Genomic DNA, 25,978 nt, shown 5'->3' on the forward strand with positions numbered 1-25,978 from the left:
TATCTGATCGTTGGTCGCCCCACGACGAACTTCACTACAAGGCATCTTAATTTGTCTCAGACTGAATCTAACAGTCATCTGCTGCAGTGCCGGCCCGTGGACGCCACACGTGCAGCAGCTTACAGACAGACATCAAGTCCAAAAACCATCTTTAACATCCATCACTAACAGTTAGAAACTACAACAACATGTTTTGTTCATGATGCAAACTAAATGTAACCAAATTTGGAGCGTGTATTTTGTAAAATAATGTATTATTTAATTGCATTCAAAGAAAGCATTTCATAAATGAAATAGTGGAGTCATTGAAAAATGTAATAAAAGGAATAAACTGGTAGATTTGGTGACAGACTATAGTGTACACAATGTATGTAATTTGCAAATGTGCACATGCACACGTTTGTACATCCATAATCTGGATGGATGTATGAGAGGTTTTTTTGTTTGCTGTCCATTAAACTGGAAAGTGATAATGCTTGTTTCATCCTAAGTATAGAAATACACATTGATTGAGGGGCATTTTCGAAGGCTGCGAGGTCTCTGCTCTGTGTGGAGGCGGGTTCTTTGACTTCTGTACAGATATCCCATTTCTAAATCTGAAAGCGACATTACAGTATTTTAAGGTCTTAAATTTAAGTTTTTGAAAAACATTCTGACACAATGTCAACAATTCTGTCAATCAAAAAAAAAAAAAACAAACTGATGACAGACTATCTAAACCACATAATTCCACTTGTAGCTGGATTAAATATCCTCATATTTCCAATTTTCCTGCTTCAAAGGTAAGTGATGCATCTTAATTTTATTGGTATAACATAGTCATTGATCATTGGTGATGTGTCTTTTCTATGCTTTAATCCACACTGAGCTGCATTCTGCAGGTAACCCAATTGGACAACTTTAATCTCATAGGAGCGTTTTTCACCAGAGAACAACACAAACCGCCTTACACAAATATCTGCCCCATGACAGAACTGGGTGGGTAGTGTTAAAACCCAGTGAGCTACAGGAATAGGTTTTAATGATGGTAATCTCTTTCCATTTGTCTTTATTAGATAGTTATGTAATGCTGGTTGACATTTTAGAGTAATGGATGTGTGGAGGGAAAGAAAAGAGAGGCAGATAGGTAGATATGGAGAGAATGAGTATCTGAAGATGAGAATATGAGCTACTGCCACTGAAAGCTGAATTTATAATCACAGAGAAGAAAGGACAGACCAATTTTGAGGACATAGAGTACAGAGGATAAGGTTGTAGTTATTCACCGGTGGCTGTGTAGGAGAGACAAATGAATTCCTGCGGCTCCCATACCATTCACCCACGCCTTATGTTGCTACTTGCTGAGCTGCTTTAATTGGGGCATCGTTCTTTCTCTTATCTAATTAAAATTTTATGCTGAAATAATTAATGTATGTGAGGGGAAAGCAAGCAGGTAGATTTAGCAAAACTGTGCATGGAGGATTTAGATAATAATTTGTCTCTTATCATGCATGCAGTAAAAATGTCTTTGTGAATGCTAACACACATTAATATTATACATATAAATAACACATTAATGACCCATATTATTGTTTATTTATTTAGTTAATAAATTTACTTGCCTGTGTCTCTGGCATCTTTAATATTTTATGTGGCTTGATAAAAAAACATGGTTGTTGGGTTTGTTGAACAACCACAACAAATGGCTAACATGCATACATAGTAGGTTTCTCTATATACTTTTAATATCCTTAAATTTATGAGTATGTCTGTTGCTTTCAACGAAGAGAAAACTATATGAATGCGTTTTGCACAACAGCAAATTAATTAGATGTTTAAGACGTTGAAGCCGCAAATTCAACCACTCAGTTTCAGCACAAAAGCCAACCTAACCTTCTTTTGTGAGCTCTGTGGGTATAATCCCTATTTGCTCTTGAAAAACCCAGATTGAATGCATTTTTAGTGTCCAGCCTGGTTTTCTAACTCATTACTTTGTTGATTCTCACAAATTTCCATCAGCAGTCTGATGATTCCGCCCATCATTATAATGAATTGCAATTTAAAAAGGTAAAGATGGAAAGTAAGGTAAAGTATAGAGCAGCTATTTTACTTCTTGCAGAGTTGTTGGAAAAGTCAGGTCTAAGAGTAGCCGCTGAGTTTCCTTAGATAAACTGTGCTGCTCTCTGATGGAAGGGACACGATTGATCAAATACGTCATTATCAACCTTCATCCTTGGGATCTTTTATTTTGTGGAGCTCAAAACTCATCTGTTAAAGCATTAGTCCCACCTTTGGCAAGTAAATTTTCTTGTGTGTGAGATCTACTCTATATTTCAAACTATTTTTCATTTTTTAGAATAAAAAAAATGTCACACCATTAGATGTCCCTAACTTTGTTTCATTGCTGCTCCATGTTCCTGCTCAACACCTGCTGTTGCAATAGATACGATTAGTTATCATTTACTGCCATTATTGATCACTGCCATCATCACTTCTGTTATTTTTAATTACCTCCGCTATTCACTAATCCACATTTAATGGTACCAGTCACATCTTCATCTGCTTATCCGGGGTTGGCTTGTGGGGACCAGTCATTTACTCTTTATGATATTTTCTTGTCCTCTCTCTATCCCTGCCTCTCTCCTTCTCAACTCAACCAGTCGAGGCAGATGGCCTCCCACCCTTTCCTCGTTTCTGCTGGATATTTCTGCCTCTTTTTCTTGCCTCACCAAGTGCACACTCATGGAGGGATTTGTTAGTTCTCCTTAAATAACTCTATAAAGACTTTGGTCTGGACCTGATCTATATGCGAAGCGCTCTGTGACTCTGTTATGATTTTCTTAAAAAAAACCAAAAAAAACCCAACAGACCTTAAAGATAAAAACTGATGCTCGCTGTCATTATTTTTTGCTGCACCTGCAGCAGGCTGCATTAGATGATGCAACAAGAGCTGAACATTTGCTCATCAACATCCAGATCCTTCCTCCCAAACACCAGTTGCTCCTAGAGAGGAGCCCATCAGATTTTGTTGCCACGGTAACACTCCCCCCCCCCCTCTCTCGCCCTCCCTCTCCCTCCCTCTCCCCCATCCTTTCACCAGCAGTCTGGCCATCCGTCCTATTATCGCGAGACTACGCGGCTGTGAGCACCGAAGCTGAGGGAGGGCTCGCTTCAAGTATCGCGAGAGCAGAGCGCGGAGGAGGCGGTGACCTCGTCTCGGTGTCAAGGCGGAGCGAGCCGCCGCAACTTTGGATGAACTTCTGATATGAACGAACCGAGAGGACGGGCACACAGAGGGAGAACAGCCCGAAGAGCATTGTGTGATTTTATTTTTATTTTTTGTTTTCTTTAGTTTTTTTTTTTTTTTGTGCCACCACCAAATCTCAACGGCCGGCGGTTAACGTCTTTACGGCCGCGACGGGTTGTGTTTGGAGCGGGCAGAGCGTTATCCGCCCCCCCCTCCTCCTCATGGAAACACCGATAAGGTGGACATTAATAAAGGTGAGTGTCTCATTCCTCTGCTGATCCTCTCTCTGGCACTGTAACCAAACGTTATTTATTTCTTCATTTATTTTTTATTTTGGACGAGAAACAGGCAGGCTGTTAACGGCCAGCGCGTGCTTTTTTTTTTTTTTTTTTTTTATTGAGAGGGGGCGGCGGTTATTTTCAGGTAACGCTTCGGATAGTTAAAAAAAGTTTAGCTAGCAGTCAGGCAGTGTTGGTAAGATCACTGTGTGTGGGTGTTTATTCTAAATTTCTAAAGCTAGCACCTGAATTGGTTGGCTGTTTTTTTTTTTTTTTTTTTTCGTCGCCAGCCACCGTTTAGTTCACGTTTGGGTCTCATGCAGGCAAACGGCTCGCCGTCGCTTCCTAAAGAAACAGGAAACCCGGCTAACTGACCATCAGATTAAGGTAATTGTTGTTTGGTTTCGTCCCTGCCTGGCTGCTGTGTAATGCTCCTCTGGGTTTGCTGTCTCTTTCAATCTCGCTGTCCACATTTTTTTTTGTACTTGTGGACGATGCATGCTGTGATTTATTCGTTGCAGATGCTTGCTGTCACATACATCTCTGCAGACGAGCAGCTCTTGTTCTGAAACTCGGATTGCAAAGTCATGACTGTTGCAGTGCATGATGTTGTTAGGCATTGCTGTCGTTTTTCGTTTTTTTTTTTCTTTTTCCTTTTTGCAGGGGCTGTTTGGGCAATTTGCACCACTTCACTAAAGCTCGACAAGGTGCAGATTCAGACAGGTGCAGCCGTGTGTTTGGACTGTGTATGAGTGTTCTCATAAAAATACAGTCTTCTTGGTTAAGATATTATAAAATCATACCTAAACTATGACTGAGAAACATGCAGCAAATCAAACCCTCAATTAAAGAGAATTAGGCAGAATTTCTGCCTAATGCTCTGTCAAAATCCTTCTCATTAATCAAAATGGCCGTCTGTGTAGTCTTGTCAGATTTGAACAGTGATGCTGTGGTGCAATAGCTGTTTTAATCTATTTCGACATCAGAATGTGCAAACTAAAGTTTAAGAAAATGTGGTTTAGGTAAATCAAGACAACTCTTAACACTGACCAAAGTTAACTTGTATGCAAGTTTATTGGTGCGTTTGTGCCCAAGCTCCCCCCTGCCTGAATGACACAGTGAGAGGCATCTTTAATGTCAGTAGACCCCCGGTAGCTCCTCTGCATTCTGTAATTGCTGCCATCTCCACCTGTGGAGTCTGTCCCCAGGCTACCAGCTTCATGCCTCCAGGGGGCTTATATGCGCACACAGAAACACACTCCTTCCCCCTTTGACAAGCCCTAAATGGACGTGTCAAAGAGATCTCATCTCTATTCACTGAGTTGCCATGGTGGGTCATATTCTCAACTTGAATCACAAGAGCAGCATTGGAGAAATGCTCCCTCTGAGACATCATTTCAACTTCTTTGTGTGCTTTACTTTGGCTACTGCAGCCGCTGCGTCAACCCCCCCCAAAGAAAAAAAATCTCATGTATAAGCAGTTGAACATCTCATGGCAGCAGCCCTCCCTCATCGATGCCAGTGAATTCCAAGGCTGAGCAGATCTGGGGGCTGTGTCGCATTTACAATATTAAGTAGGCTATTGAAATCAAGCGCGTAGGTGGAAGCGCATGTTCTGTAACATATGTAGCTGTCAAATTAAGGGGGGGGGGGTGCAAGTGAGAAGAAAAATGTAAGGGTTGTGGATGGGCAACAAGAGGTGGCCCCTCAGCAACTAGCTTTTGGGATTTAGAGCATCTGATACATCTCTGTAGGTGTTCCGGGTTTAAGCAGCTGGAGTTAGCTAAAACAAGTTGTGTTCAAAAGGGCTTCAATCCTCTTCATTCTGAGCAGGGTAAGGACTCTTATCTGGTGTTTGAAATGAAGAATTTCTCAGAGCCTTAGTTAGTGCCTGCGAGCAAAATCCTGAGGTTTAAATTTGCATCAGATGCACTGTGATCTAGATCTGGTCACTCTGTCAAAAAGTCTCTCATGTGTAGCCTTGGACTATCTGGGACAGGCAAGGTTTTTGGCAGTACATTAGGACAGAAATCTGGCATATACAGCTTCAGGAGAAAAAGTATTTCAATCCATTTCTTGATAGCTTGCACTTAAACTGTCTTCATGGAATAGATCACTGACAGATGATGAAAATTCCTGTTTACCTGTTTTTGACCTCCCACAGTCACCTCACCATGCCTTCCTCCCTTACCCAGTTACTTTTTTGCATCTCTGCTGAATCCCCTGTACTGCCTCACTCATGTTGCTTCTACTTTACTCTTCACCTCCTACAATTTCCCCCCCTCCCTCCTCCCATCACTTATGGTGCCTTTTCCTCTTGCCTTCCTTCCTTCCTGTTGTGGAAGGCATGCCAGGACTCTGACATTCTCATCATCTCTGTCTACGTCCCTCACTTCACTTATCTCTCCTCTCTTTTGCCCATTCTCCCTCCCTCTCGCTTGTCTATTTAACTTCATTTCTGTTTTTCCTTTTGTCTGTGTTTCTGTCTCCCTCCCCTTCTTTGCTGTCTCTGTCTGCTGGAGATTGGAATGCGACTTCACTCTGTTTAAGGTCTCAGGGTGGGCTGTCTCTTGAGAAATACCAGAGCAAGAAATACTCTTTAACAGAGAGTGGATCACACTAGTGGGCAGAATGATTTAATAAAACTATGAGGCTAAAGCAAATCATGAGTTTTTCCTGCATTGACAATTAAAAGGTGGCCTTTTGAAGTACTGTGTAGATATTTATAGTAACTTCAACAAAGCACTATCTATACCAACAGTGTTGGGTTAAATGCACTACCAATTCTAAGTGCAACACCAGAAGTCACACCAGGACAAGATAAGGATGCCTGCTAAATTGCACTGTACATTTAAAGCATATTTCACATTTCAGACAAGATATGGTGAATTTGTCAGGGAGAAGAGGTCTGAACTATGGAGGAGGTAGTGAGAGGACTAACTAGTGCTGACCTCCCTGTCTTGAGTTTTTTGCCTACATTTAACCACTAAACTGACATTATTTCCCATGTGAGTACGTTTCACCGTGACTTGTCTTGATATAATAGGCAGTTTTGTGATGATATAATGTTAAATGATAAAATGACTTTTCTGACCATTTTGCTAAGACAGTGAAAACCCAGGAGGCATTTTAAAATACCTAAAATGGTAAAAAGAAAAACAATATCCATGTAAGAGTTGAGTGCAGCCTTTTCAGAAAACCTAGGTCTGTGTGATCTGACACATTTGAAGCACAAGCCATCATATTGTTTTCACTTAACAAACAGGCCTTGTGGTGTTTCCTCTGATATGTGAAATTGCCTATCTCTTTTGATCTGCGGCCTTTTGCACAGGATAAATTGAAAACCCTATTGGGGTTTTCAGTTTGTGATGTCAGGGCCTTTCATAGAGACATGGAAAAAGAAGGCATAAGAAGAAAGAGTTAATTTTAACCAATGCACCCGAGATAAGGTCACTTAAAATAAAGAGTTTCCATTTCAGATCCCTTTCCCTCTCTTCATTTGCTACTCAGTGTCTGGTAAAATTACTTCTTAGTTAGGACTGTAAAACTGGATTATAGCACACAAAAGCAGTGTGGATTATGGGGGGAAAGCTTCAGATTTCAGTTGTGACAGATGAGCAAAAAATCTATAAAAACAACATGAGACAATGACTACGCATGCTAATCCATGCAGAAGTAAAGACAAAGGACATATAGCACAGATGGAGAGTCCAAAGAGAAACACTGCAGTTAGGATATAATAGAATCAATGGTTAAATGCCCCGATAAAACCAAAAGTCCCATAAGTAATGTATTAATTGGGTTTAAAAAAAATATGGGTAGCAGGTGATATGGTGGCTGGGGAAAGTGACTACTCAATTTAGATGGAATGTTTTCCAAAAATTGTTTGTAAAAATTGTAAACACTCCTAATTCACTATTTCTATTAGAAACAGTTGGAGCAAGCGGGCTGATATGGTTGGACCTATTCCAGTAGAACACATACTGCATACTCTTTATGTGTGAACCTACATTTTCTACTTTTAACAATTAAAAATTTCAAAATAAAAAAATAAAAAGCAATTAGCCACATTTCTATATATTTTTCTTTATTTAGCTCTTATATCCTGGAAGCATCAGAACAGATTCTATCTCACTTTGAGATTCCTCTCCTGGCCAGGATTTTGTAGTCCCCAAATTTGCTATCAAGAAGTGAACAAATTAAGCAATAAGAGCTTTGCCAATATGGGGCTATAAAGTTATTGTAACTTTTTAGTTTTTTTTTTTTTTCATTTTTGGTTTTATTACACATTAAGTCATAAAGGTTGCTTTTCTCAGTCAATGAGATGTTCAGTTGTACTTGCAATGTGGATGATGTTCTGTTGACTTTCATATTTATAAAAAAAACAAAACAAAACAAAACCCTGAAGTTACACAACTTTGCCTGCATATTTATTGCATGGTAATATATAAATGATACTTCAGCAATAAATAAAACAAACTCTACTTAATGACCATTTTCATAGAAACTCAAATGTGACTTAGTTTTGATTAGTCTGAAAACAACCACAGAGGCTGTTTGGTATGAAATGTGAAGTGCAATTGTGACGTAGTCTTGAAACATGGGTTTATGTGTGAAAGTGATCATTCTGTCAAAATGCAACCTTTCTCTGTTCGACTGCACAATGACATAGCAAAAAGTGCGAATGAGCACGAGATGTATGGGAGCGTTGCCGAAATTCCCACCAACTGCCTGGCCATCTGTTTCCACGCAGATAGACCTCTCGAATTTCTCTCTTGCTGGATGACTAAAAGGATGTCACTGCTGTTGGCTGCCTGGGTTGGTATTAGTGATAGAAGTGCTTTCTCTGACCCTGCTGGATTTGTTAAGTGCAGCTATCTCTCCTGTGCCATTTTGGGAAAATTAGTGTGAGTGTGTGGAGCTGCAACCTGAAATTTATGCAAGCAATTTGTCAGGAAATTGCATAGCTATTTCAACACTCAAGATGTCATTTGACTGAATTTCTCTTTCAGCTCAGGGCTATTAGCTTTAGTAGAATTAATATTTGGCAATTTGTGCTTATTCCCCGTCGTAGAATTAACTGTAATATATTACATGCTTGTTGCAAATTGTTAAGCCAGGCTTAGCACGATAGTGATTAAAGTGTTTAGTTTTGCAGTTGAGAATGTAAGCCAGTGCTGAACTTAACTCTATATGATATTGAGACACGGCAATATCCTGTCACTTTTTGTGCACAACAAAGTACAATCAAGAGGCCTATTGAATCTGTTAACGCAACAACATTACAGAAACTGCACTTGTGCAGTAATTTGTTTACTTTTTTCTGCTGTCGTACGTAATACGCTGCCAATTGGTCTGCCAGTTAACTTGACCCTTAGTAAACAAATGTGAGGTCATCACAGTTCAAAAGAATAGATCAATTGAAATGAGAAACTTTGTCTTTACTAATGTATAATAAATTTAAGATAAAACAAGTTAAAGTATATTGCTTACAAACCTGTCTTAAGTGAAACTAAAATGAATTTTTGACAAAGCAAAGAGGACTTGATTAGAAATGATTTATGGAAAGATTCCACACATTTCTTGATTGCTATTCAGGTGGACTAGTTATCATGCACACTCAAGTGTCAAGTGTGCATTACAAAACTGTAAAGGTACCTATATGCAGCAGATATCTCTCTGCACCCAAATAATATTGTGTAATCCCAGTTGGCTGGTGCAAATGCAGGGAAAAAAAAAACAATAACCTGACCTATCACAATTCTCAATTCAGGAAAAACAAAAAAAGAGTTCTCAACCTTGAGATTTGTTAGAATCCTGAGTGAGCAAATAAATCACTTCATGCCACTTTGTGTGATGGTGAAACACCAACTTGAAGTCCAAGTGTGTACTGTGCTGGAGCTTAATGCCCATTCTTTCTCGGGCAGAAATGATCCTCTACTTATTACCAAACTTGGGTTAGTCATTCTGGATTGTCCGTCAGGTTTGACAGGTTTGGCTGTACTTAGAGCTCTTGATAAAAAGCATTATGGGATCTCATTAGTTTTAACCTCAGTGTCTTTGAAGGACTTAATTCAACATTAGCTGTAGAAAATTCCCTAAGCCATCTGGAGAAGTTAACATTTGAACATCACGCCCCCAGTAATATCAATCAAGGAGGGGCATGTGCTAGATGAAGAAAAAGGCACACAAAAGAGCAACAGTCTTGCTCTTGACAATTGGCAGCAACAGTCAGCGGAAATTTGTAGAATGAAATTGGCTTAAACCAAGAGCAAACTAAAATAGTCAACCACATTGCATGCATAATCTAGGTTGTAAGTAGCATCAGGAGTAAAATCTGGAACGAAGCAATCATCCTACCTCAGCTATATTATCAATTGAACAGTAATAACCTCCTTTGGGCAAAGTTTTAAGGAGACTGAACCAGGCTCTTTTGCTTTGTGAGATGGGGAGAAAAATCATCTCGGGTAATTAGCAATTTTGCAATGAATTTTGTATTAAGGGATTAAAGCACTTAATTTACGTGATGCATTTTACCTGGAGAAGTTTTGTAACTATAAATTTTAGAGGTTTTATTTGTCACAGAGATCTAGGCAGATTAAAATTTTGTAGAAGATCACAAAACGTTTCTTTCCACATCTTGGATTGGATTCCCTTGTTCACCAGTAGTTCAGTGTCATGTTATAAATTCCATTAAAATTGCATGCAAATTGAGTTCTGTGGGGTGCAATGAAGAAATTTTGTCGCAATTTCAATAAACAGAGTAGATAGCCAGTTAACACAAATATGTGCAAAACTGATTTGGTTTGTGATGATTTTAAATGGGTTTTTTTGCATTATAGCTAGGCTCTAAGCAGTGACTGTGTACAGGATTACTACTTGATATTAGAGATGCTGGCTGCAGAAGTTCACGATTGACATATTCTGGAAATGTGCTTTTAATTATGAACTACCTATTATAATTTTGCATTTGCTAACATGCTGTATAGAACACTTCAGTTGCTAGAGCATGGTTCATGTTTTGTCAACCATGTCCACTTCGGAACATCTCAACCACCTTCTTCAGACTTTGTCAGCATCTGTCTAGTGTGATCCACCTGATTTGACACTTGCGTTACTCAGATTTAAAACTGTGGAAAAAAAAAAAAGGGTCAATTGCATTAGGCACACAGATTTGGGGGGGATAGACATGTTCCTGGCATTCCTGTCAGATTGAAGTATGATTATGATCCATGAATAATACATTGATTTAAATTCTTATGTTTTTTTTTGTTTTGTTTTTTTCCATTGTGTAACGTCAAGCCAGCCAGAGTCTGCATCACTTCTGTCATACCAAAGAAAATGGACTAGAGTGCGCCAAAAATCCTCTTGATTTACTGATTAATATATTCATGCAAGATTAGTATGATTAGGTAATCTTAGAGCTTTCTGAAAGAAAGGAGAATTCATGATGAAGTTTTTCCTTTTCAGCCAACTAATAGGAAGATTCTGACAGGATAGGATCCTGAAAAATTAGTAGACATAAGTTCTTCTTGCTTGTTAAGTCTGCTTCCATACTGAAGTTTGTGGATTAGTCCAAATGCACCTTAATGAACCTCTGCTTATCTCTTTGATGCTACAGGGAAACCTCCACTGGTGACAGTCACACAAGTGGAGGAAACGGAGTCGCAGGATTAAAGGAAGACACATCCTGGTCATTGTTCACCACTGTTGGATGGAGCTGCTTCTCTGATCTAAAGGAAACTGTTACTGCAAACAGATGAGAGATTCCCCAGCTTCAAGTAGTAAGTTCTTTTTCTTTAATCAAATGCTGTCTTTACTACATTTGGTGTATAATACTATCAACAAACTGTGAAGCAGCTGCATGTTTTAGGTGGTTAGAAATATATAAGTGATGTTGTCTTTGTCATACTACACATTGCCAATCTGTTGCAGCTTGAAGAGGTGGCTCTGAGAAAGAAATGGCTTTCAAGTCAACAAACTTTTGAGTTGTTTCCCAACCTTGAAATTGATTCATCAAGTGCGGTGTAATTGCCAGTCTGTGATTTCACTGTCAGTTTGAGTTCTACCCCTTGGCTGTTATGCCCCACCAAGGCTCAACAAACCAAACAGATAATCTTGTGGCCTTGTTGATGTTTGTGGTAATGCCAGTACTTGGGAGAGTTTATGTTCAGATACTGGAACACATGTTTCTGGCAGAGTTGTGGTTCAGTACCCTATGTCAGTATATGTCAGTTAATAAAAGGAAATTTGTCAAAAGCTCAGAACAAAGAGTTTTTAAAGCAAAGTTTATACACACCTCTTTTGGTGTTACTTGACACTGGGTTCAAAATATGCAACAATCAGTTAAAGTTTGGCAAAAACATCTTTGGTTCTTATTTATCAAACACCAATAGCTGTTAGTTAAGCTGCCAAACCAGGACCGAGAATTGATGGTCAGTGTTGTAAATAAGTGTCTATATAGTCAGTCCCAAGAATGCTCCAAGAAAAACATCTATATTTGGCAAACAGTCAAGACAAGGAAAACCAGTCAAGTGAAAAAGGGCAGATGCATATTAATGACATCTTCATGTCTCAAAAATGCTGCCTGAAACTCCAGCACTCCCTCATTGTGCCAAGGAGGAAAGATCCTCATAATTAGAGACATCTCGCCTGGGTTTGTGGGTTCCATGGAGGTCCTCAATTGTGCCAGGGGTGGTAAACACATAAATCCATCTTGATTTACTGAAAGCATCAGCAGCTTCTGGCTGAACCCTCGACAGTCTCCCTGCTTTGCAGATCCACGTACTGACACAACGCCAGAGATTGTCCTGATAGTGGAGGATTCCTCACTGAAACTGTCTCTAAAATATGTGGAAAAAATGCTGACACTTGTCCGGTGATGATATAGTGGATCATATTGTGTTGATAAAGTAATCAGTTGTTTTGGTTATTCTGATAATTCCAGTGCCTATTCCAAAGATGACATAAACTCGGCTAGAGGGTCAGACTGGATCAGTTGGGCCTATAGACAACTTTCCCCCTGAACCAGAAAAATTAGGTCACAATGCCCAGGCTCAGCGACATCTGGCCTGCAGGTGGTGGAAGCAGAAACCAAAACAGGAAAGTGGCCTGTCATGATCTGTAGTACTCACTGCACCCTCAGTGCTCACTCTGCTCATCCAAGAAAGGCAGCGCTTTGGCGTGCAAGGTGATAGCCTTGCAAACCTGAGTTTCCATTCTTGGGTTTAATAGCTTTCAGCCTCATGGCTTTCCAGAGACCAAATGTTTAGTATAAGAGCATCAGTCTTTCTAGAGGTTCATCACAATGTGCTTCTAGCTAAGCCATGGGTGTACAATGGCACACTGAGGCATGTGTGAGAATGCTTTGTGTACACAATAGGGATGACCTCATCGTTTTTAACTTCATCGAAGCTCAACATGCTGAAGAACAATGAAATCTGCATGTCCCACTTCCCAGACCCCCATCCCCTCTTTTACACCATGTAAGTGTGTATCTACGTCCCCACCACTGAGATGTGTATTTACCTTCTAGTTTACAGAGGTTCTTAAAATATTTAGCCAGGGTGGAACTGGTTAATGATTATTTGAACAAGCGGGGCTGGAAGCATTGGGCTACACACACACAGGCATTTGAGTGACATTGTTGCAGAGAAACCAACTCCAATGGGCTTTGTTCCTGGTGTCAGATAGTGAATGCTGTTCAAACCTCTCTGACCCTCTTTGGGTTAGAAGGTGAAATTCGGCTCAGAAAGCCACTAAACCAAGGGAAAGTCTAATTTATGCTCTTCGCATCACAAAGACTTATTGCGTGAGGATTGGTGGTGCAATAGTCTGAAAGTTATGACTAAGACGCTTAAGAGGTTAAAAATAATTAGAGCTAAGAATTTTTAGCAGATTATCAATTAACTGGCAGATTATTTTTATTATTTGTTTGGTCTGTATACCATCAGAAAAAAGAAGAAACATCTATAAACATTTTCCTGCATCCCAAGGTCTCATCTTTGTGAACAACAATCCAAAACCCCAAATCATTACATTTATCTAGTGTCACAATTTTCACATTTGATATAATATAATTGATATAATCGTAAGCCAAATGTCCTTGGGATTTAGACAAAACGAGCAATTGATGGTGTTGATTGGTTTCACATTTCCTATTACTTTTTTGGTCTCATTAATTGGTATTTTCCATGGTGCATTTTTTGCCCAAACATTTTCTGTAACTTTTTGTCCATCTAGGGGATTCCTACCAATGACAGTCCATCAGCCATCAGGCTGGGGACTTTATCTGTCAGAAAGGTTTCCTGGCAAACTGTGCCTGTCACACCTGTTTCCTGTGCACCTCTCCTTGTCATCATGTAATCAGACTGTTGCTGTCCAGTTACCTTGTCTCTCAAATTTAGTGAGCTGCTCTATGGCATTAGAGTGCTTTAAATGGTCATCGGAGGCAATTAACACAGAGGGCTTTGATGTATTCAGTGGCATTCTGACAACGTTTAGCTAATTCCTCCACTGGGTTTCTCCAGCTGCGAGGAAGAAAGCGCGATCACTGCTTCACGGCTGCGAGGCGAGTGCGAGTTTTTCATTAAGAAGCAACTAGTGCATGTGAGGGAAGTTATCTGAACAAGCAGGGCTTTCTATCCAGAGTTGAGGAATCCAGAGGAATCCAGTTGTTTTTAATGAAGTGACTTCCTGAAGCCTTTTCACATCTCATAAAATCCTTGGGGGGGGGGGGTACACAGTTGGGGGAGAAGCTGAAATTAAGGAACTCGCCATCAACCTGCCTGTGCTATTCTCCTCTGTTTTTTATATTCTCATCACTGACAAACTGGTTTAAAAGGAGGGGCCTTTTTTCTGCTGATGCACTTTGCCATCAGTTGGTTAATAAAAAGGTTTTGAAAAAATAAATGAATTGAAGTAAGTAACGCTTCGCAGGATACTGTTACTCTGTGAATTTTAATGCACTGCATGCTAGTCCGTTAAGGAGAATGTCGAAGGCTGTGAGAAGGCAATTGTAGACATATTATGACATATCACATCTCTTGAATAGCATCATTATAGTTGGACATCACAGTCTGCACCTGAGATTGGACGTGTATCTAGAGGATTGTAGCTCAAAGCATGACTGGTTTCCTTTGCTTCCTGATATGAGATTCAGTAAGCTAATGTTGCCAGGCAACGGGTGCAATTCCACTTTTGGCAACTATTGCTTAGTAACAAAATTTGTTTCCAAGAAATAAAGGCAGAATCACTGGTGGGCTCAATGATGGATGCAACCCTTTACTCTAATCAGCCATTATAGGAATTTAAAGCAGTATATGCAGTGTGTGACTGATAGACTTCAACTGAAAGGGGTATCTACTCCACACAGACTGCCTAATGTTTTATTCACTTGCATGGATTAGACAACAAAAGCTGTTGAATAAAAATAAACTGCCAGTGTAATGCTGTTGAGCCATCAAGCACTGGACAGTATTCCCTCTATACATGGATTTCATCTGAAATTTTTGAGTTATCAGAATCGCAATCCCCCACAAATATCCCCACAGGTCGTGCCAACATTGAAGCACTCTTGTCTCACAATGCACCTCAGCCTGCAAATAACCAATGGTTCACTAGTGGGAGGTGGAGTAGGAGGGGTGGTGGGCCTGCGGGGGTGGTGCTGCGTTACATAATGTCAGACGAACCCAGCTGTGCTGTGTTGTTTAGCCCATGGGTGAAGCAGTGCCAGGCAGGCTGACTGATGTGTCCACCTGCGCTCATCAGACTAGGTTCGGGATTAAGTTCCAGGTCAATGAACAGATTGACACTGAACTGATTGATCACATGTGGTCTGTGTGGATTGGATACACATTGAAATGGACCAAACATGAAACGGCACAGCTGTTGTGTCTCTTCTGATGCTGTGTTGCTATGGCAGCGCAGTTGTTGTGTTCTCAGAAACTTTGAGGTGTAATGGTAATGATGGGTTTTAACAATGGTAATTAGAAGCCATTTTTCTTTCTTTTCTTTTGAACCATTAAAGCTTCCTCCTTTAGCACTTGCTTATCCTTCCAGCCACTCTACAGCCAGTGGAGCAATGCACCAAGAAGAAACGAAAAGCTTACTCTGGTTGGTACCAGTGCAGACTATCTTCTTCCTTCATATTGGCAATGTGTTGCACAGTGATTGCGAACAGGAACTTCTGTGAAGATTCAGTTAGTGTTAATTTCCCCAGCTGGCTAGTGTTTTCTTTTGGCAGACTCTCCGAGTAGCATAAAGAATGAATAATAAACTACAGGTGTCTTCCAGGAAAGGGCCGATCACCCAGCAAGCGCTATTTAAAAGGCCTGTATCAGTCACTATCATTAACTGCTCATTGAGTTGCCCTCATAGACCTTTGTAATTAGGAAGAGATGTTCATGTCACACATACTGTTTATTATTGGAAGTTTGTTTTTGAACAAATTGGTAAAAACACAGACAAAGTAAGGCTCTGGCTATGAAGCGACAACAACCTGGAGCCACTGAAACAAACATAAACAGCTCCAATGCCTGTTTTTTTTTTCCTGTTGTGTAGCTGTATCTGTGTTGTATCCAAGTGAAATCCAAAGCTGACCAGTAGCTTCACATTGCTGTTATTCCGATAGCAGCATTTCTCTCTGTGCAGTGCGCATTACACTTGAAAAACTGGGACCAAACAGATAAGCCCTCAGGCGCTGGGCTTAAGATGATTGATGCATGGATGAAACTGTGTAGTAACAGTCTGTCATGCATTGCCTGAAAACACCCAGCAGGAACTTCCTTTTGATTAGTTTGCCTGATGCCCAGACTTAAACCATTGTTTGTCTGACAGGATCTGGCAGGAGTATGGTGGGGACCATGGCAGGCAACCACGAGTTTCCTTCTAAGTTAGTACTTTTCTTCTGGTGCAGTCTGCCTCTACCCAACTCCCCCTCACAGCTCTGTTTCAGCCCTAGCTGGCTGTAGAAAATGTCATAGAAAAACATGGGTAGAAACTATTGAGTTGATAGGAGCAAGAAAGGCAAGAGATGAGATAAAGAGGGGTGGGAGGAATGATGAGTCAGAAACAATTTAGTATAGGTGCGTATAAGTAGAGAAGAAAAAACTGAAAGAAATGACAAGACATTTGATCTGTACGGGGAAAAAAAATGAGGGTAGAGAGAAATACTAATAGAATAGTAGAAGTTTTAGATTCATGATTGCAAGGGAGAGGGAGGGAATGATGAATCTCAGGAATAACCCGCCCCCACATTGAATTGTTTTGTTTGGCCAGGAAAAGTCCCAGATGCCTGTAGTCAAGCCAAGACTTGACCCTTCCATTGGTTGAGATTTGTGAGGACATTGCACAGAAGGCTTTGCAGCAGCCCTCGTATTCAAAATCCTTTTCTGTTTTACCCCTATTATGGGAGGTGTGAAGCCTAATAGCTGTCAAAGTGTCACAGGGCTGGCTGTCTCCACCCTTGTCCTTCTCCCCTCTAATGCCTTACAACAGCGATCACCTAGGAACCGCTGCACGCTGTTTCTCACGACCATTAAACATGCACTTGTCAATCACTGCCTTGTCTCGACCGATACCCTCAAAGTCCTCTTTGATAGTTTCAGTCTAATCAATACATCTCCAGATTTCCCACTGCAGTGACCAGCTACCTTTTAAATTTAAGAACGTATATGTTAATATAATATAAAGAATATATAGTTACGATTGCTGCTTCATAGTGAACAATTAAGAGCTTTACTACACTGTTCTCAGTTATGTACATTTGCAATTATGTAACATAGATGATGTAGAAAAAAACACTTTCTTCATATGCTGAGCGCAATCTATTTAATAAATTTCATATGACTGAAGCAAAGAGGCAATCAAGTGTTGTTTTAGATGGACTTTTTAATGACGTCCCATGAATCTTTCAAGCTCAATTGTTTGAGCTGCACAGTACAACCCTGTTATTATATTAAGTAAAATATTGCTTCTTATAAGTTTGCCACCACCAATCAAAGAGGTGTCTCCGTTGTCTGTCAAAGCATGGATGCTTGTTTATGCCTTTTAGTTACAGTTGTCGACTCACCTTTCTTAAATTTATCTGTTGACTTAAGCTGTCCCCCCCAAGAACCAATCAGACATGGTTTTTGGTTGTTAATGATGGTACCTGGGACTATGCATGGTGCTCTCAAACACAAGAATGAGAGTGAAACTGCTAATTGCTGTAAATACTAGTCTTGTGTCTTCAGATGTTGGGATGAAAAGCATTTGTCTACCCCCCCCTTTTTTTTCTTATTTACCTTGATACTAGAGCAGCAATTTTTCCCTCATCCTGTTTACAAGCTATTCTTCCATGCCAAGGTGCATGGTTTGTAAATTGGCACACACATCTGGCAAGCAGTGACTCATATATTTTAGATTGGACAAACGACATAACTTAGAGCCTGACTCCATGTTAATAACGAGACAAAAAGACACCTGATCATATTGTTTAGGGGACAGAGTTAAAATGTTGGCATTATATTTACATACAAATAATGCAACTGTCAACAAAACAAATCACAAAGTCTTTAGGCTCACTGACTGTTAAGTAAACTGCACAAAGTGATCCATTAGTCTATTGAGCATTCTGCATATGTGCATTTAGCAAGGAGAGAAAAGTTGTTTCAGGTTTTGCCAAATGGAAAAATGTTTCACCATCTATAAGAGGAAAGTTTTGAAATCACCTTGGAGACGGTTCAAGAAGACAAGAGTCTTTATGTTGGTGTGGCTGATCTGTGGCTGATCTGTGGCTAACCCGTCGCTGCCATTATTTATAGTGCAAACGTAAAAAAGAAGAAAAGACAGAGAAAAGAAGCTACGGAAAAAAACATGTTTTTGTTGTCAGCCTGTTGTGGGCTGGAGTTTATGAGCTCTTAGGCTGGGGATGTGGTAGCTGTGATTTACAGCTATCATTATCAAGGTTTTACCACACTGTTGGCTCCCAACAGGCACCACACACACACACACACCCTCAAGATACATGCTTTCACTGCACCTGATTGTGGTTAGAGTGAGTTGCTAAACAGTTAAGTTTTATAGGGGCAGCTTTGACCACAAGTATTAAATGTTAATGCAGACCTTGGTGTATCTCAGGAGGTGAAGTGAAGGTGCGTTTTTGAGACACAGCACAGACAGACACACTTGCGTATACGGACACACACACACGCGGTTACATGCACTTCCTTGGCTACCTGAATCTTTGATATTTGTGCTTTTCTTGTGCTTGCCTAAGTACTGACACATAGCAGCCAGAAGACGGAGGGGAAGTGAAGAGAATGGAAAGGTTTTTCCAGTTGAACTTGTGAACTCAAGTTGAGACTCTACTCTCCCTCTTGAACATTTTCTCATCTGTCTCACTTTATCTTTTTATATTTCTTTCTTTTACACTTTCTTTGCCCTTCATTGCCTCTTTTTACTTAGATCTTGCCCATTAACACTTCTGTTTTTCCTCTCTGTGCCTCACCTTCCCTCTCCCTGTCTCACTTTAGTGGACTTGAGCTCTGGTGTGATTTACAGACATAGCGGAGGATCTGCTCCTTTGGTCATGCTTTCCCTCCTCGCCACATTTTCTCAATTCCCCTCTGTTCACAGATGACTCCCAGGCTTTTGCAGGCTCACACAGACTTTCTAATTTTTCCTCTCTTTGGATTTGTTATCATCTAATTCACATTGATACTTTGCTGAAACACCAGACACATTGGGAACGTTGGGCTGAAATGGTGCTTAACTGTCTTACACTCAATGCCCTTTACTTACTTTAGTTTAATACTTTAATTTTCTCATTAGATTGTTGGTATATGCACTCATGGAAAATTACACAAAGTTACATATTGACTGACAGGAAAGACGCGCACACACTCAACTTTTGTGACTATTACATTTATGACAATCAGAGGTTTTTGTGGTCATTGGGTGAACTCCTTACAGCAAGTCAGGAACTTCATGAATAGCCTGCTGAATAGCAGCAGCTAAATACAGGCCTAATCCAGGCTCCATTCTAAGGAAGGTTTAACCGACAAATAGATTTGACACAGTGGCTCCACCAGCCTGTATCCCCTATTTTCCGCAGGGTTGAAGAGTGTGGGAGAGGAAAACTGAGGCTTATGTCCCCATGATGGAGGAATGTGAAAAGCAGGCAGCTGAGACTTGGTAGAGATCTGCGGCCAAAACAACGGAGATAGGTTTAGGATGGGTAGAAAGTGAGGATGGGTGGCAGAGGAACAAAGCTGCTTAGGCTGGCTCATGGCTGCTTTGAAATGTCTTTGAAATGAAATCCATAGAAAATTTGATGCACTGTGAGTTTCTCTGTTTTCTGCCCCAAACACCATCTTGGGGCTTTATTCAGTATGCACCTTCACTCTCTCTACATACCACGGCCCACTCTACTCATTATTGACTCACTCCTGTAATGTTGGGATAGTTTTATTATGGGGGTGTGATGTTGGTATTTTTATAGGGCATTAATAAAAAGGTGTTGATTTTACATCAGCCTGGCACTGAATGTTTGGCCCGCACATTGTTCAGGGGCCATTAATACTCATTAAACCACCAAATGTCTGGTAATCCACAACTGACTACAGTCGCCAGCAAATGTAATACTCACTCCTTTGTTTGTTTGTGTAACGTTTGCTCAGTTCAGTTCAGTTTTTTCCTAGGAGGTGGAGAGGGGGATTTAACTAATCTTTCATGTATAAATGCAACCAGTTTGATTATCTGTATACCTGTATCATGTCTTCTGTAGAAGTTAGATGTCATCCCTGCTTGGCATAGACTAGGCAGTGAAGGACTATTGCATTGTTTAGTTGTTTTTTATGGTATTTGTTAATATGGGAAATACTTAACAATGCAAACTTTATCATTTTAAAACAAAATGCTTGAAAAACTTCTGGTCCATCTGCAACTTGAGCTAATGCTTTGAATCCCGTTTTTGGGGGGGCGGGGTCATTTTGGGGTTTGTTTTGGAGCCAAGTCTGGTGGCTGTGACATGCCGCAAATCTACAGTAAAATATATTTTAGCATTAAAGTCAGTAAAGCTTCTATTTCTGTTCTTCTTCATATGTTGTAATTTCAAAGTACAGTAAGTATCCCACCAATGGGTCCAGGACCAGGGCACCTGGAGAAGGTTCTTAGGTTGACCTAAGACTTGAACTATCCCACTTGCCCACACTATGGCTTCACCAGCGACCACCTAGTTTTCTGCCTTTCTCTTTTCTCACCACTCACCAAAATCAGCATCACTTGCCCATTTCTTCTTTTCTTCTTTCTTCCTTTTCTGTGAAACTGTAAAAGATGCTTTGTCCTTTTTCTGATCCACCTTAAAGCTGTCACCATATTGGCCATTTTTGAAATACCTCTCTGGACTTCCACACAAGCTTGGTGTATTTTGCAGTTGTTTTATTGTTTTCGTCCTATTCCATTAAAATGGAAACAATAAATGATTAGCTGCTATTAGCTATATTTTTATGTTATGTGGCTAGCTGAGCAGCCAGTGCTTCACGCTGTAAGTATTTTGGCTTTCAGGCAAAGCTGTCAAAGCCTGACAGTTTGGTTTCATATTTACCTCCCCTGTGTTGTGTGAACCCACAGAGGGGGTCACACTTTATGATGGTGTTGAAACAGGGCTTGCAATCATTAACTAGTAGTACAGAGCATGACTAATGGACAATTGCTGTGAGCATGTGGCTTCACTAAGCCAATCGAAGTTTGCCCATGCTACAGCAGTCACCGACAGCGTCCTTGGGGATATCTAGTGAGATGAAACAAAAGGTTGTCTGTGTAGTTATACTGTAGATCACATTCAAGTTTGTACTCTCACATCCATTGCATGCTTTTCTGTTAACTCCTAAATATGCAGGTCAGGAAATGTGTAAACTGTCAGTAATTTTTTTTTCACCATCAGTTAAACTTTTTTCCCCCACCTGGAAAACAACTGCATAAAATTGTGTGTGTGTGTGTTTAAAGGAAGAGTTAAAATTCAGGTCAAGCTGCTTTGCTTTCTCTGGCTTCTTGAGTTTATCATCTCCCATGTAGCCTTGAAAAGGTGCAGCTGGTCATCCTAAAATATGAGTTGTGTAACACTGTGCTCCTAGAATCTATCATCTACAGATCTCTGATTTGTATTTATCAGGCACAGATGAGTGTGGAGTGTGAGATGCAAGAGGTTTGGTGTATAGATGATTCATCCTTGGGTCATGTTTGTCCTTCCATCTACTAGGTAACTGTGGATAGTGGTAGAAAGAGTGAGCGCACAATCAGCAACAGTCTGCAAACTGTACATCTGTTCTAGTTTGCAGAGCATAAAGTCTCCTCCAGATTGACATGGGAAGACCATGAGCAAGCCTCATTAGGCTGAATGCCATCATGCAGGAACAGACTATGGAGTGGCCCAAAGTCCAGGTCAGCGGTCTGTACTAATAGCATGGCATATACAGATGTGGCAGTTACTGTACGCAGAAGATATAAATCAATTTAGTTACAAAAAAGTTACTAAAAAGTTATAGAAAGTCTATAATTAGTAGCTGACTCATAAAATAGGTTTGTAGTGAGTGTGGTTAGAAGGCATTTTTATTGCTTGCTCACCAAATAAAACATTTTTTTTTTCTTTTGTTTCACTGCTTATGTAGATTATTATTCATAATTGCAGCTCATTTAAGTTAAGAATGTGCCACTTTTCCTGAAATAAAGACTGCTTGTGTAAGCAGGAGCTATTACAGTTTTCTAAAATATAACATTACATTTATGAGAAAATGTGCAGAGGGTTTTATACTGTATAAATTTAGCTTTAATGACAGATAAAACTGTTTTTATCCTCCAGTGATGACATTTGCCTGATTGAGCGCATCAGTAAGGTGATCAGAATGCCATAAAGGAGCCAACAAAGGCTAAAGGCAACACATCTCGCTTCAGGTTAATCATATCTTAGACATTGCTGTAACACCTTTTTATGAAATGGCTCCTTGCTTAGATCATATAATACTATTACTTTCAAAAAATATTTCTGCATTTTGCATTTAATGGTTCGGTTGTCCTTAGCAGAGCTGTTTGGATAAAGCTCACAGTCACATCAGGCGAAGGTCATAGAGATTGTGTTATTCATCTCCGTCAAACCATAGCACCTTTATTGCTCGATGGTATCTGGTAAGAAGCAAAACTGAAAAGTTGGTTATGAGTAAAAATTGCAAATCTAGTCAAGCCAAATGAATTTGTGAGACCACACAGATGGAACTTATAACAAGTATCTCTGCAGTCCACAAAGTTGGCGGTGGCTGCTGCTGCTGCCTTGGTTCTCCAGGAAATCCAGCCAGTCTCCACGGAGGGGAAATGAAATACATGTGTGTTAGTGTGTGTGTTTTTAAGAACAACTGAGGGTTGATTTATTTGAGGTGTGAACACACAGGACACACTGGTTAACCTCTGTTTAACTATAAAGTTTGCAGTTTTTGCTTGAAACATGTTTTGTGATTTTTACTTCTTTGTGTTGTTTGAGCATTATAAATATAGCTCTCCTGTATCTACCGAAATAAATTATATCCATCACAATGAGAGACAGCTTAATTATGGTCATGATGATTTTTGGAGTCTTGTTAGTTTCTCTCATAATCCTTGAATTTGGATTATCACTGAAATACTTATTAAAGTTAGCACTGATATTTTTCCTAAAGGGTTTTATTTCTCTGATTTAACCAGCCTGCACCTTTCTCATCTTTTAGTTTTCCTTTAGTTGCTTTATTAATTGAGAATTGTTTTAGTAAAAGAGGTGAACAGGTTTTCGACCTTTGATAAGGATGTATTTAGTAGTGCGATTTTTTTTTTTTTTTTTTAATGTTTTTTTTTTTTTTTTTTTTTTTTTTTTTGTATGTTATTTGACATTTACCTTGGCCAACGACTATACTCTCAGTGCCCTTTCAGTCTTACTTCACTTACTATGTACGTCCTTCCTCTGACACTGTATCGTCTTCCCTCGCAGACGCACAATAAAGCTTGAGGCTGTGTCATCTGTACTTCATTGACCATAACAAGATACTGCGATCATCAGTGAGTATTCAGCGTTGCTTCTGTGCAGTTTGGGTTGCATTCAGCAGACAGCACTTGTATAGATGCTATCATGATTACTGTTCTTCTGTTGCATTCATGATCTCTAAATTAATGTGAACCACTTGGTATTACTGTGCTGTTGCATGAGAAGAACAGCTACTTTTAGACAGTTTTGTCCTTGCCAGCTTTGGTGAAAATTAGCTGTTGATAGATTTTTGGAAGTCATGGAGTATTTAGCAACAGGCTTCCTTTTTTCATCCTGTCTTGAACAAATGACAAATTCTTTTTTGGCAGTTTTGTCAGTAGAGAGACTCACTAAATGTGTTCTATTGTCCATGATTCAATAAAAATCAACTTGAACTTTAATAATATAATATGTAGAACTAGTGGTGACATATGGATTGCAAAAGTAAGGAGTTATGAATTGAGATAAAAAGTGGTGAGTGGGCGGCCCCCTTATCTATGAGTTTGAAACAGCCTGTTTTGTTCCAGTAAATGCTTTGCGTCGCTTACTGTGTATTTCTTTCCCTCTCTCGCCTCTTTTCTTTCCCTATCACCTCCTCCTCCAACCATCAATGCCGCTCTTCTCCCCTCCCACACACACACACACACACAAATACAGACACTACTATATTCACACAAGTAAAAGGGAGTGAGGGGGAGAAAGGAATGAGCGACTGTGGGGAGAGCGAAAAGAAAAATGCACCAGGGAAGAGAGACGATGATAACTGAAAGAGGAAGAGAGGAATATAATGATCAAGAGAAAGCGATCAACCAGAAAGCTTTTTTTTTCTCTTTCTAATATAAGCTACTAGAATATGAAAGTAACACTAACTGTCAATTAAGGAACTGGGTGTTTTATAATTGCCCTGGAAATCACACAGTCTATTTCAACCAAAATTTTGGATTATGAATATGAGAAAATTTACAAAGTGAATTTTAGAAAGTGTTTTGCTGTATAACAAATACAGATTCAAGCTTACTCTATGTGGGTCTGTAGTTCTGAAGCAACATGAATGCAAATAAATCTCATTCTATTCTCATTTGTCATTGTTCTGAACCAAACTGAGTTCCTTCAGGCCAGTAGTCAGCCAAATATGGTATTATTTAAATATGTTTGTTATTGGATCCCATTTAAAGGTTGGGTAATTCTCTAATAGAGGCCTTCAGGCTATAAAGATGGAAATTATTTTACCTTGTATCATCAGACTAAAATGTGGCCCAAAGATGATCCATGTAAAATTGAATTAGTCCTATTTAAGTAATATTAAAACGGTTAAATGTGGGGCTGGTCATACAAAGTTGTACTTTAAGAACATTACAATGTAAAATCTTCCGGTAACTCTCAGCTATGAAGAAACCAGCACTTGGTGGTGAGTATCAGCTGAGAAGCATGGCGTGAAGTCACAGCGACAGAGGCAAACGATCTTTTACTCCACATTAGAGGAAAAAGGGGTTGGATTTTTTTTTTTTCTTCAAGAAATTTGTTTAATCAGAATTGCATTTGCATTGCATTGCATCGCTGCATACGATAATACCTTGTCCATCAATTGTGCATTGGTTCTCTGCACACTGATTAGAAGAGTGTAGGATTGTATGTGGATGTAAAGGGGTTTTAACAGCTACATTCAGTCTCATACAGTGGACCTCAAAGTCTAAACAGACTCATTAAATGTGGCCTGAATCGAAATGGACGCTACCTTCCCATTGTATGTCTTTCTGGTTTTCCAGGTTTTTGTTCTCTTTTGTTAGTAAGTGCTGCACAGCCTTGACAGAGGGTTACTGGTTGTATTATAGACTTAGATGTGTTTGCATGTACCGAGTCTGTGTTCTGTGGGCTGATATCATTATGGATGGTTCCCCCAGCTGTGATTCTGTGAGATGGATGGATGGCTGGAAAGATGTGAGTGAGGGGATAGTTGACTTGATGAACTGACAACTCACTTTCTTTCTGTATCCATCTCTCTTTCCCACTCTCAGCCTCAGCATCTCATCTCCTCCCACATACTCTCACATTGAGTGAGGAATCAATCCTTCTCACTTCTATTATCTCTCCCTATCTATCTCTATCGCTCTCTCTGCCACTTCATTCGGTCCATTCTGTACCAATCGAATGTACTTGCTGTAGGCACAAATAGGCGCGTGTCTCTTCAGTCCTGCAGCAATCATACCACATCCTCGCTGGTTCTTTTCTATTGACCCTCCTTAACCTGTTTCATCCCTTTCCATATGTAATTATATGGGAAAAAAAACTCAGCCTCAATACAAATGCTGCGGTTAATTCTTACTGGCCACAGGGTTTATTAGCCATGTGAAGATTTTTACACTGGCCTCGAAGTCATTATGGGTCATTGCCCTCCTGTGCCAAGTAAAACACCACCACCACCTTTGCTTTAAAAATCCAGGTGTGCGT

General features: G+C 39.9%; 1 protein-coding gene across 4 annotated transcripts in view; it reads left to right on the plus strand.

The window, feature by feature from the left end:
• The first annotated feature begins 3,349 nt into the window (after window positions 1-3,349).
• The window catches only part of sipa1l1 (signal-induced proliferation-associated 1 like 1), a 63,841-nt gene continuing 41,212 nt past the window's right edge, over window positions 3,350-25,978 (plus strand). For 3 of the 4 annotated variants that reach the window (XR_003840474.1, XM_029496490.1, XM_029496488.1), the window contains exons 1-3: window positions 3,350-3,480; window positions 11,126-11,288; window positions 23,498-23,565. The gene's annotated coding sequence lies outside the window, so the exon portion shown is untranslated. The remainder of the gene's footprint in view (window positions 3,481-11,125; window positions 11,289-23,497; window positions 23,566-25,978) is intronic. The other variant, XM_029496489.1, reaches the window with a different exon arrangement.

The sequence above is a fragment of the Echeneis naucrates genome, chromosome 24, assembly GCF_900963305.1.
Source record: "Echeneis naucrates chromosome 24, fEcheNa1.1, whole genome shotgun sequence".
In the NCBI taxonomy this organism is placed as follows: domain Eukaryota; kingdom Metazoa; phylum Chordata; class Actinopteri; order Carangiformes; family Echeneidae; genus Echeneis; species Echeneis naucrates.